This window comes from Lathyrus oleraceus, chromosome 5 (assembly GCF_024323335.1).
Source record: "Lathyrus oleraceus cultivar Zhongwan6 chromosome 5, CAAS_Psat_ZW6_1.0, whole genome shotgun sequence".
Lineage (NCBI taxonomy): Eukaryota > Viridiplantae > Streptophyta > Magnoliopsida > Fabales > Fabaceae > Lathyrus > Lathyrus oleraceus.
The window spans coordinates 483732134-483745325 of record NC_066583.1 but is presented as its reverse complement, the minus strand read 5'-3'; positions in this window follow the sequence as shown (position 1 = coordinate 483745325).

Sequence of the window (13192 nt, the reverse complement as noted above, 5' to 3'; positions counted from 1 at the left end):
TAAGTCTCCAAAGGTCGAGCATCCGGTAGATTGCGTAGTGACGTCGTTCGTCCAAAACCCAATCCATAACCCCGTAGTTAGCCGAACTACGTTTTGCTCTGATTCTCAGGCCAGATGAGATACGTAGGCATAAGACGCGATGTCTTAGAGAGCACACATCCCCCCAACCCATAGGTCAGCCGAGCTACGAAGACTCTGATTTTCATATTCAGATGAGATACGTATGCAGTGGATGCGACATCCGCGCGAGTCATTTTCATTTAACCTTTTTTTTTGGTAAACAGCACAAGATAAACCCACACCCTTTAGACAAGAACTACAAAAGTGGATCCCGTAGAGTACTACGGATGCGTAGGGGTGCTAATACCTTCCCTTCGCATAACCGACTCCCGAACCCAAGATTTGGTTGCGAGACCCCGTCTTCTCCTTTCCTTTTTCAGGTTTACTTCGAGCGTTTCCTTTCCCTCCTTTGGGATGAATAACGCACGGTGGCGACCCTTCTGTCATTTTCTTTCGCCGGTTGTTTTTTTCACGCACTGTATTTTTCAGGTTGCGACACCAGTAGATGGCGATGCCTGAGGCAATCGACTTACAAGAGGATGGATGAATGCGTGCTGGTCACTGTTAAGTTTTGAAAATGATTACTCGACGTTGGATCGAGCTTTTGATCTTATTTTGAAATTGTTATCGGATGTTCGTTTTAATTCTTGTATTAACAGGTGACTAAAGAAATAAAGAAATAAATATTATACACTTTATGGGGGAGGGGTACATTTGTTATGAATGGGGATTGTTCATGGCAAACAAACAATAAGAATATATGCCTCATACATCATACAAGTAGGCAACAATTATCAATCAGATCGGATAAATAAACAATATGTAATCAAACTAAAGAATCAAATAATGGACCATTTAAACAATGCATGGGAGTATGAACATGTTAAATAATCAAGCAATAGAAAACATGAATGAGAGAAACAAGTATAAAAGATAATATATGAATCAAACAGATGAAAATATACACACGAAGGGTCCACTGAATAATTTAATCAGGAAATGAGGTAAGGACCAGATAAAATCAAGGTAAAAGGCCTCTAATACATGGCATATGAGATGAACAAGGGAGGATCAAAAGATCTCTTCAATTGCCATAAGCAATCCCTAAGTCAAACATCAATCATAAAGAAGTCAACTGAAAATTCAAGTCAACTTAAAAAATAACAAATAAATAGCAAATTAATCAAGAAAATTATAAAAAATTAAACTAAATAAGGTGGGGTCAGGACATCATCATCCCCCAAAAATATTTTAAAAATAACGAAAATTGGTACATAAATTAATTAAAATAAAACAGAGATCAAACCAAAAGTCAATTAATGAGACTAGGTTAGAAATAAATCAAGAATAAATAGTAAATTAATCAAGAAAATTATGAAAAATTAAACTAAATAAGGTGGGGTCAGGACATCATCATCCCCAAAAAAGATTTTAAAAATAATGAAAATTGGTATGTAAATTAATTAAAATAAAACAGAAGTCAAACTAAAAGTCCACCAACCAAACTAGGTCAAAAATAAATCCAAAATAAATTGAAAATATGAAATAAAATTCGAAGAAAAGGTCAGGTTGACCATGAGATAGTGGTCAACCTTCATCCCAAAAATCAAATGCTAAAAATAATTTTAAGTCATAAAAATAAAATCAATAAAAAAATGTGTTAAAGTGGACCATTTAGAATAAATAATTAAAATAAAATACTAATATTAAAAAAATACGAAAATAAAAATTATATAAAATTAAATAAAACGTTAAAGGTTATGTGTAGCTAGACCAGCAAGAGACCCGATAACCAAAATTCCTCCAGTAGTCGGAACGAAAGTAACGAACGCATGCAAGGGGCAACCGTGTGCATCCTCTTCATCTGGAGCATCATATTGTAACATTTCATCTTATCGCAAACCAATAATTAATTAAAATAGGACAATAATGGTCATCTAAGCAACGTTAAAGAAAAGATGAAGTCTTTTACGTTACTCACCAAAGATAACTTGATTATCCTCTTTTGTAGTAGCTTCTACTAGCAAGCGCGTCTACGTAAATTGCTTCTTTTGTTTCTTTGGCACCGCCCCATAAGGCAGCTGCCAAATATTGAAAGAAGACTATCAATTTCCCCTCCATATAAGTATATTTCTGGGATAAGTCGTCCAATATTTAGACGTAAGACCTGACATCGGCCAATAAATGAATCTGGCGCCAGAACTTGGAAATTTTGTCTGAACATCGATAAGGCGACTTAAATTCTCCATTGCATATGTTAGCATGATCCACCTAGGCAAGAGGGGTAATCTGGTAATATCGCTTGTTGAACTTTTTTGCACTATCAAAGTAAACCTCAAAGATCTTAGTATTTTGTGTTTGTGAGATGAGACATTGACCCTGCGTCGAGTCGGCGCATCTTTGTTGGGCTTTAAATAGATGGAAAAAGAGTGTTAAGGTCGGCATAACTTTTTTGTATTCACATCAACACTGGAAGAATTTGACATAGGTTCAACTCATCGAATGTAGTTGCGAATAAGACATTACTAAAAGATATAGAAGGCCTACCTCAAAATCATTGCAAGGAAGGCGAAAATCTATCAAGGAAAACATGCATTTATGAAGAGGGACGACACATCCATCATACTTGTTGCATATCCTCTTAATCCTTTTGGGTAAGACATCCCTCTGTTTAAGGAGGGACCCACCAAAGTAAAGGCGTGATATAGACCTCCCTCATCAATGAAGGCAAAGACGAAATCCAACATCTCTTAATCTACCTACATGATCAAGTTGTTTCTTTTCGCCTTCTAGACTCTGGGTTTTGAGTTATCCATTTTAAAAGAGATTGGCAACACATAAAAAAAATGAATATAAGTAAAATCACGAGGTCATATAAATTTAAAGCTTTGCATCCTCATAGAAAGCCATTTATGGCGAGGCATTCGCTAAGGGAAAGACACGAAATTCTAGAACCCCTAACATCATCTCATAGTAAATATTATCACCAAGTCTTTCACCATTAGTAGATATTTTATCCTCATAATATCCCTAAATTTCTTCTCCATAAACCCTAATAAAGCAAGAAAGTATAGAAGAAAAGAAAGATTTTTAGGTGTTATCTCGATGTAGATGAACTCGTTAGCACACATGTGTAACACCTCAAAATTTGCCCTCCTCTCTTGGGACTAGCATAACATATTACATATCATTTTTTAGGTCATTAGGCATTGCATATTGCATATCATGTGGTTACATTGTGCAAGTCATCCTCACAAGTCTTGATCAAGAAGGTGAAGAGGTCATGTGCATGTTGGGGTTTCATTGGACTGGTCATTAATCATCTGAGGATGTGGAGGTCCAAATTAGGGTTTTGTGGTGCTCAAAGGAGATTGGTCTTCATCTTGATTGAAGTGATACATCATAATCATCATGGTTTGTTATCATCAAGTGTTTGATCAGGATACCTTGAGATTAGGGTTTTGACCACTGGTCAACCCTAATCAGTTGCATTGGGCCAATCAGGGCATAGCAAGGAGATGGGGTCTATGATGGATATGAGGATCATTCCATGATTTTATGGAGCTTATTGAGGCTAGGGTTTCACCCTTGAGCCATTTCATCAGAGAATTGGGGCTCAGATTGATCAGTGCATTGCCAAATTCATCTTTCATTTGAAAAAGTCAACTGTGGTCAACTGTGCTTGATTTTGTGGATTTGGAGGGAGGAGAGAGTTGGAGACACTTCATTCATGTTGGAACAAGTGTTATTTGACATGTCAAAGCTCAAGAATGAAGAAAATCAAGTCAGACAAGAAATTGCCAAAAATCGAAAGTGACTTGTAATGGAAGTTTCCAAAAATGGAAAGTTTTGACCACAAAATTACATGTCCAAGAAAGCTTCAAATGAAACTTTGTTCAACATGAAAGTTGTAGATCTTGTTCTCACCTTTCCAAAAAGTCCAAGAACTTGAAATTCCCATGTATGGTTGACAAGTTATGGTCCATTCAATTTCAAAAATGACCCATAATCAAAGTGGCATAACTTCCACATGGAGTGTCCAAATTGAGTGATCTTTTTATGTGCAAACTCCATTTGACATGTACTTTCATGGTGCATAATTGGAATTCATCAAAAATGGTCAATGCAAAAGGTCAATTTTCAAGTGCACAATTAAAAAGTCAAGGGCAAAATGGTCCAAGTTGAGAAATAATGGGAATTTTGGAATGGGAGTTTTTGCAACACACCACATATGCCAATTAGAGATGGTTTCAACTGTCATAACATTTCAAGGTTCAATATTTGGCTAGGTCACTTTTGAACTTCACTTGAAAATGCATATTTTGGCATAGCATGTTGAAAATGAAAATTACAAAGCCAATTGCCATGAGACAAGTGCCAACACATCACAACTGGTATTTGGAGAGTGTGTGAGCTGTCATACAGCTGTCATGGGCCCCAGGGTGAAATGTCCATTTTGCCCTTGCTTTGTAAAATTGCATTTTTGCTAATTACATCATTTTTGGTTAATTTGTGATTAAGAGATGGATTAAGTGGAGGTATATAACATTAATCATAACTGAATTGTAATCAGAATCACAATCACAATTTACAAGAATTCACAACAAACTTTCCCTCCAAATCTCAAGAATCTCAAGAACTTCATCAAAACTCTTTTGATCCAATCTTCCTCAATTCTTCACCAAAGTGCAAAATTCTTTTTGCTTCGTGCTCCAATCATCTTCCTCTCCAACTGTTTTGGTAATTTTGTGCAAGAAAACCTCCAATCCGTGACTGTTCAAGTGGTGGTCAACAATGGTGATTTGATATTTCTTGCAATTGGAGTTGTGTTGGACTGATCTAGCTATTGCATTCTCCTTCCTAAAGCTTCTTCTTCACCTGTTTGTGGATTTTGCACGTGGAAACGCAAGGTTTAGCTTCTGCCATCACAACAAGGTTAGAATTCGAAACTCACCGTTGTGTAAATCTTGATATGGTTTAGGTAGATCTCATCATGTAGAACATCGTGCAACTCGTAGTTTTCGATTTGATTAACTGTAGAGAGAGATATCATGCTTTGAATGTTTGAATGTGAAACTTTAATTGCTCGATCCCTTCGCCATGGTTAGAATTAGGAGATTTCGTTTGTATATTCGTGATCTACACACTTAGACCTTTCCATTCATATGCCGTTTGTGAGTTTTGGTTAAGATTTGAGCGAAACCGCATTGGAAGGTTGAAGAACACATGATGGCACGAGGAAGACGATTTTCTGGAACTTTTTTCCCTGTTTGATCCGTCACGTGGCCTGGAATTTTTCAAAAGGTGTTTCCCTCCCAAAAACAACCAATAGCGCGATGCCACTGAATTAATGTGGCACGCTGTCGTTTTGGACCGGCCAGGATATTTACCATCGTGCCATTGCAGCTTAATTAAAACATTTTAATTCATTTTAATCCTTAAATAATTATTCCATAATATTAACAAAACTTTAAAAAATCATAAAAAATTCATTATTAGTCCAAAATTAGTGAGGCTTTTTTTGATAGATCCCAAATTTTGTCTAGTTTTTTATAGGTATGATACCATAAGTTGTGCATGGAGAAATTTTGACCTTGCCTATTGATTTTTGACTTGTGTGCATATTTTGTATGTTTTTCCATTTTTAACATGAAATGCTTATACTTGTAAAGAAATGAATGAAAATTTTTGTGCTTATTCTGGACATGTTGATGGTGATTTCCATGTAGATTTTGTGAATTTTGGATACTTGGTTGATTAGATATGATTTTTTGAATTTAGGTGTGACAATTTGTGTCACACCTAGCTAGGTCAACTTCATGAATTTATTTACATGGCCTAGAAATGTTTGATTGCTCCAATTTTTTGCATGAATGATAATTGATATATTAAGATAACATGTGATTTTTGCTGGAATTTTTGATGGAGTTTTCTAATTGATTGATATTTTTCTTCACTGTTGGTTCATTTTGCAACATTGTATGACACATGTTTGCATTTTGCTTGTGAAATTCTCATATGGTATTGGATGAAGATGAAATTTGATATGAGCATGCTAGACACATTGTAGGACATCATGGTTTTGATCCCATTCATTTCTAATATGTTGTCACTGTTTTATGAATTATTGAAGTGGATGCTTGCTTGAATGTCTTGGTTTGGCTTGAATAATCTTGTCTGGATTTCTTGATTTTCATTGACCTACTTTCTTTTGTCCAATTGAGCTGAAAATTGACATGCTATACATTGAATATGTCCTGTTTTGGTGTGAATTTTTGTGGAATTAATTGAATTGATTTGGTATGCTTTTGAGGGAGATAGTTCTGTTTGGTCTTTTGAAGTTGCAAATTGCATGATTGATGTTAAATTGTGCATGAAATGATAATGGTGAATGATATGAGCATGGGACCAATTGCATTTGCTTTTGAATTGTTTTAAGTTGATTTTGGTTGAATATTACTTGCTGTTTAGAATTTTTTATCACCTTTTGGACCCTAGGCTTGGCCTAGTGGTCTAGTTTCTCACATTTGGTTTGACTTTTCAGGATGAAATGCACAATGCTTAAGGAGAATGCTTCAAGTCAATTAAATTGAGATTGTTTGATGTTGAGAACTAATTTGACTTTGTTTTGTAGGTTGTAAAGCTTGGGCTTGAGCTTATATCTTGCACTTATGTGCATTAACTTGTGTTGTTTGTACAGATTAACTGATTAATATTTGCTGTTTATTGTTTGTCTGTCTGAGTACTGATGATACTTGATTGATTTCAGGTACATTAAGTTGCTTACAGTTCTTTAAGAACTTGCTTGCTGTTGCTTGGTTTTTAAACCACTTGAGGTAGGACTTCTATTCTTCATGTAGTTTGGAAGACCTGGCCTGTTACTTGGCCAGGCAACTGTCTGAAGTCCTCCTTAAGAGGCGATGTTTGTGGTTGTTTACATTTGTGCCAAGCAGGTGAAGACCTCTATGAGGCAATTGGTGGATCAAAGGGATATGCAATCTATCCCCCACTATTCTGTGAGTCGTCCCTCTGCTCACACGGCTGTGTGTTGATGCATTGGGACACAAACCCAAGATCTTGTGCTGTTGCACAATCGAGTCAGAGTCTTTGAGCGTAGAAGGGTCCCTCCATTTTGGACCCACGCTCCTTTGTCTGAAGCTCTCCCTGGTCAGGGATAAGAGTTGTGAAGTCTAATCTTCACTCACCTTTCATCTGCTTCACCTTAGCCTCGCAATGGCAAGGTTAAGAGCGAATACTACCCATGTACAGATGACTTGCTTCGGCAGTCAAACCCATTGTTTGAGCCTCACTTGACTGGTTATAGTGTGTGCTTTGTGAATATTTGTTTGCTCTGTTTGCTTGTATGCTTGTATGCTTGCTTTCTTCCTGGATAGGATTAGCTTGCAGTTGTGCAAATAGGTAGAAACCTCAACGTAGGGCAATGATGCATGACAACACTAGGCTCGAGTCCAGCTCCCTGGTAGTGTGTCTTCCCTTGGTTTCTGGCTAGATTTTCTTTCCCTTGAGGGGGAACTACATCGCCCTGATCCTCGTTCCAGACGAGGTATGTAGGCAGGAGACCGTGCGAGGTCTCTCCGGGCACTTTTTTTCCTTTTTTGCGTGCGTTTGCTTGTTATCTGCTTGTGTGTCAGGATATGGACGTAAGCCCAGCGATTGGCTGTACGTATCCTGATTGTGTTTGTTTGGCTCGGAAGCTGACGTAATTCCATCGAGTGGTTGTCGGGTTCCAGGTTTGCCTGTGGGTGTGTGTGTCTTGTTTGGCGTGCGTAAGCCGAACTACGGCAGCTCTGATTCTCGTTCCAGACGAGATACGTAGGCATAGGATGCGACGTCCTATCGAGCTCTCTTCCCCTTAACCCCACCTGTGTTGTTTTCGGTGTGTGTGTGTGTGTGGTGTTTTAGCAACCTTTTCTTTTCTTAGAGCGTGGATCCCGTCGAGTACGACGGACGTGAGGGGTGCTAATACCTTCCCCTTGCGTAACCGACTCCCTTACCCTTTCTCTTTGGTCGCAGGACCATTTCCTTTCCAGGTTTCTCTGAGCGTTTCCTTTCCCTATTTTGGGATAAATAACGCGCAGTGGCGGCTCTGTGTTGTGTTTTTGTTTCAGCTCGCCGGTTGTTTTTCGCGGATGCGACAGCTGGCGACTCTGCTGGGGAACTACGGATGTTGACCTGTGCTGGTCCATCTTCCCTAAGCGAGTCCTTCCTAGCGTTCTAGGATAGTTTAGGTTGCTTGTGTTGTGATTTATTGCATTTATTATTCTAACCAGTGTATATATTTGCATAAATATTTGCATGCATCATACTATCATGTTGCCGTCCTCTGTGCAGGTGGTTCCTCTGTTTGGGGTGGGTGTTCTGAGTTGGGCTAAAACCCAGGCCCGAGTATACACCTAGGATTAGCGTGGTCTCACGTCGCTCACATGCCGGTTGGGCACATTGTTGCGACGTGACATACCACAAACCGGACGAGGTTCATCTGAGAAGTGCACTTCCAGTGGGGTTTTCCACTTTGGTTGGGTTATCTCTTTTGAGCCGTTGACTCTGGTGACCGATCATTTCCCGGATCTTTGGTTTAGACGATCTCAGGAGAGCTACAATGGCACACCCGAAAGGGCAAACCCATTGAGTATCTCTGCCCGATTGTCGAAACTATTGTCCGCCTTAGGATAACCTGATTAGAATTTACCTGTGAGGGGAGGGTGGTTCTTTCAGATGCATGTTCTGTTGGTGACTCAGATGGTGACTTTTGGTTCCGTGGATCAGAGTCATATTTATAAGTCGGATTTATGGCCGTTTATTTCCGAGACGCCGGAGTGTTGTCCGTGTTATTTATCAGTGGGGATCCGTTTATTTCAGGATTCCCCGGGCCGATTCAGAGGTTATGGGTATCTGCTCAGAGTTTTGTCTGGTGATGATGATGATGTATCTATCTTCCATTTATTTCGGAACTCTCTTGAGTTGGATTTGTGGTTACATGTTCCCTCAGATGGTTGTGATCGGTTCAGAAACCAGGGCTGTGACTCAGTGCAACAGATGATCAGAGGACTTGGAGGATGGCACAGTGCATTGCATTCATACATCATTCTCATTTTGCATTTATCTGCACCAAACCCACGTCTAGTCATATGGGGAGTATTATGGATTGAGAATCTGGTTGAGAGACATCTTGAATTTCAGAATGTGGATGTCAAAATGTTATCTGTCTCGATGAAACCAGAATTAAAAGACAGAAGCTTCCTCATATGGATAGACGTTGCATTCATGCATATTAACCTGTTTGCTGTTTTGCAGGTATCGGGTTCTAACGTGCTTGACTGTTTCAGGAATCATTGCTCGTGCTCGCAGAACTGTACCTTTGCACTCAAATCGTCCTCACAGATACTTCACCAGACGCAATACTCCTCGACTGATGGATCTCCCAAACACAGATATTCTCGAGCTGAAGGACAAGATGACTGAGCTGATCAACATCATGCAGGGTTTTGCAGTTGGTCAGAAGGCTCTGGCTGATAAGGTCGAAAAGCTTGAGCGGGCTTCAGCAGCAAACAGTGCTGTTAACCTGGATGGTGTCTCCAACCAGGGGCTGGGGATCCAGAGACGGTGGAAAAAGAGAAACTGTGGGTATGGTGAACAACAATGCTGGTGGATTTGGTACTGCTACTGGTGGTGGGCCCGGTCTGGGGCATAATATGAAAGATAGTTTGTTTCCTCCATTCTTTGGGGTTAATGATGACAGAGAGGAAGACAGAGAAGCAGACCAGTTTTCAATGCATAATGAGCCCTTGGGTCAATATGGGGTCCAGCCTCAAAGCAAGGAGATTCAGTTACTGGCAGAGAAGGTAAGGGCTCTGGAAAGCCATGCTACTCCGGGATTTGTCAACATGTCCAACATGGGGCTGGTCAAGGGGATTGTGATCCCACAGAAGTTCAAAGCGCCAACATTTGACCGTTACAATGGTAGTTCTTGTCCAGAGACCCATCTACAGGCCTTCGTCCGCAAGATTTCTGCATATACTATGGATCAGAAGCTGTGGATGTACTTCTTCCAGGACAGTCTGTCCGGAGGTTCCCTGGAATGGTATACCAAGCTGAAATCCTCGGATATAAAGAACTGGCAGGATCTTGGGGACGCGTTCTTCAAGCAGTATCAGTTCAACGCTGACATGGCTCCGAGTCATACCCAGCTATAGGGTATGTCTCAGAAGAACAGCGAAGGGTTTAAGGAGTATGCTCAGCGGTGGAGAGAATTGGCTGCAAGAGTGCAACCTCCTCTTGTTGATAGGGAAATGTCAGATATGTTCATGGGGACCCTGCAGGGGGCTTATGCTGAAAGAATGGTTGGTTGTCCGGTGACCAATTTTTCTGATATTGTTGTGGCCGGAGAAAGGATAGAAAGCTGGTTGAAGCTCGGCCAAATTCAAGGCACTGCTTCTGCTTCTTCTTCAGGATCAAAGAAGCCATTTGGTAATAATGGACAGAGGAAGAAGGAAGGGGATACTAGTGCTGTTTATGCTCAACGAGGACCCAGTAGGGACCGTTACTTCCAGCACACCGCTGCAGTAACCATTCCTGCTGAGTCTCAACAACAGCAGCAACAGCAACAGAGACAACAGTTCCAACAGAGGCCTCAGAGGGCCGGATATCAAGTCAGGGGGAGAGCTGTGGATAGACAATTTGATAGACCTCCGGTGACCTATGCTTTTCTGTTTAAGAAATTGACAAATTTGGGGCTTGTACAGACGAGAACGCTGGCACCTTTGAGACCTGATCAGAGGCCAGCTAATTATGATGAGAATGCAAAGTGTGAATTCCACTCAGGTGCGCCTGGACATAACATTGAGAACTATAAAGCTTTTAAGCACACAGTTCAAGACCTGGTGGATTCAAAGGAAATCAACTTCGCGCCATCTCCCAATGTCAATGCAAATCCCATGCCCGCGCATGGTCAGAGGGGGGTGAATGCTATCTCCGAGGAGAGTCGAGTTGGGTTGCTGTCTATTGACCAGTTGAAGACTCCGTTGGCTGAAGTCAAAGGGTTGTTATTGAAAAATGGGGTTTATCTGGGCTGTGGCCAAGAGTGTGCTGAGTGCATCGTCTCTGTTAATGGGTGTGAGCTTCTGAGGAAGAATGTCCAGGGTCTGATGGACGAGGGGAGTATTGTGGTTGAGAAGAAGGTTGATGCAGGAAAGGAGGAGGTCTCCACCATAACAATATATTTTGATCCGGTGGATTTGTCGGATCTTGTTGAAGCGGCTCCAGTTACCATCACGGTACCTGGACCAATTCCCTACGACAAAGATGATGCCGTGCCATGGCATTATGGTGGAGAGGTCTATTGCAATGGTGAGAAGGTAGTGGAAGAGCAATCTGCAAGTGAAACCACCGTGTTAAAGGTGGATAATGTCGGTCCCAGCGGTTTCACTCGCAGTGGAAGGTTATTTGCACCGGATGCCCTGAGGGGAGGAGAAGGAGAAAAAGAGAAAAAAGAAAAGGCCGAGGCTTTAGCCAGGGCGAAAGGAAAAGCTGTGGTGGGTGGAAGTACTCCAGTGGTGACACCGGCGCCGGTTGGGTCGGAAGATAAACTTGGTGATGATGCTGAAGAATTTTTAAGAATCATCAAGAAGTCAGAGTACAAATTGGTGGATCATCTGCAGCAGACTCCTTCCAAGATATCTATTTTGTCATTGCTGTTAAGCTCCGAGGGGCATAGAGAGGTTTTGTTGAAAATCTTGAAGAAAGCCTATGTTCCTCAGGAGATCACGATCAATCAATTGGAAACGGTAGTGTCCAATGTTCATGCCAGCCATGGGCTGGGTTTCACTGATATGGACTTGACTGTGGATGGGAGGAATCATAACCGGGCATTACACATAGCTATGGAATGTAAAGGGGCCGTGCTCTCGCATGTGCTGGTTGATACCGGTTCCTCTTTAAATGTGTTGCCGAAGAAGGCTCTGGCTAAGCTAAATTGTGATGGGCTGATTCTGACCCCGACTGATTTGATAGTAAGGGCGTTTGATGGGTCAAAACGGGCCGTGTTTGGAGAGGTTGAGCTGCCAGTAAAGATAGGCCCAGAGGTGTTCAAGTCGACTTTCTATGTCATGGATATTCAGCCGGCATACAGTTGCCTGTTGGGTCGTCCATGGATTCATGCTGCTGGGGCAGTGACCTCGACTTTGCACCAGAAGTTGAAGTACATTTGGGAGGGCCAAGTTGTTACTGTGTGCGGAGAGGAGGATATCTTTGTCAGCCACCTGTCCTCATTCAAATACGTTGAGATGGACGGTGAGATCTGGGAGACGCCCAGTCAGGCATTTGAAACTGTTAAGGTGGAGAATGCTCTGTTTGCTAAAGAGGAAGAAAAACCGTCCATTGCTTCGTACAAACAGGCCGCCGAGGTGGTAAAGAATGGAGAGGCTCCTGGTTGGGGCAGGATGATGGATATCTCCGCAAAGAAAGACCGTTTTGGAGTGGGGTACCAGCCGGGCCGAGGCTCAGGACAAAGCGGAGGACGTCGTACGTCAGTCACCTTTACAAGTGCCGGAATGCTGGATCCGGATCACATCTGCATGATGGGTGAAGATGCTGATAGCGACTGTGACATGGACCGGTGGATAAAGCCGTGCGCACCAGGGATGGGAATCCAGAACTGGAAGGCTGAAAAGATCATCCGGGTCACTCTACTGGAAGAGTAATGGTTTCCTGTTTTCAGTTTTATATGCATGAAAGCCTTACGTGTTGCCCGACACGTAATGGTCCATTGTAAGGGCCACCTCATGTTTAAATTTGCAAATTCGCATCATTAATAAAGGATGTTTTTCAGTCAAAAGCGGTGTTCCCTATTTTTCATTTATTTTTGCAGTTTAAAAATAAAAACAAATAAAAAATGGCAATGTTTTTCATTTTTTCTTTTCAATTTGTCTCACACCGGTTCTAAAGCAATGCATGAATCAACATTCATGCAGATGCGATTCTTCTCCGGATCTCATTGATAACAATCCTGTTACACCTCTGTATGACTTCGACAATCCGAGCAATCAGGCTGAAGAAGAAGGCGAAGAAGATTGTGATCTGCTGGAATTAGCCAGGTTGTCAAAACAAGAGGAGA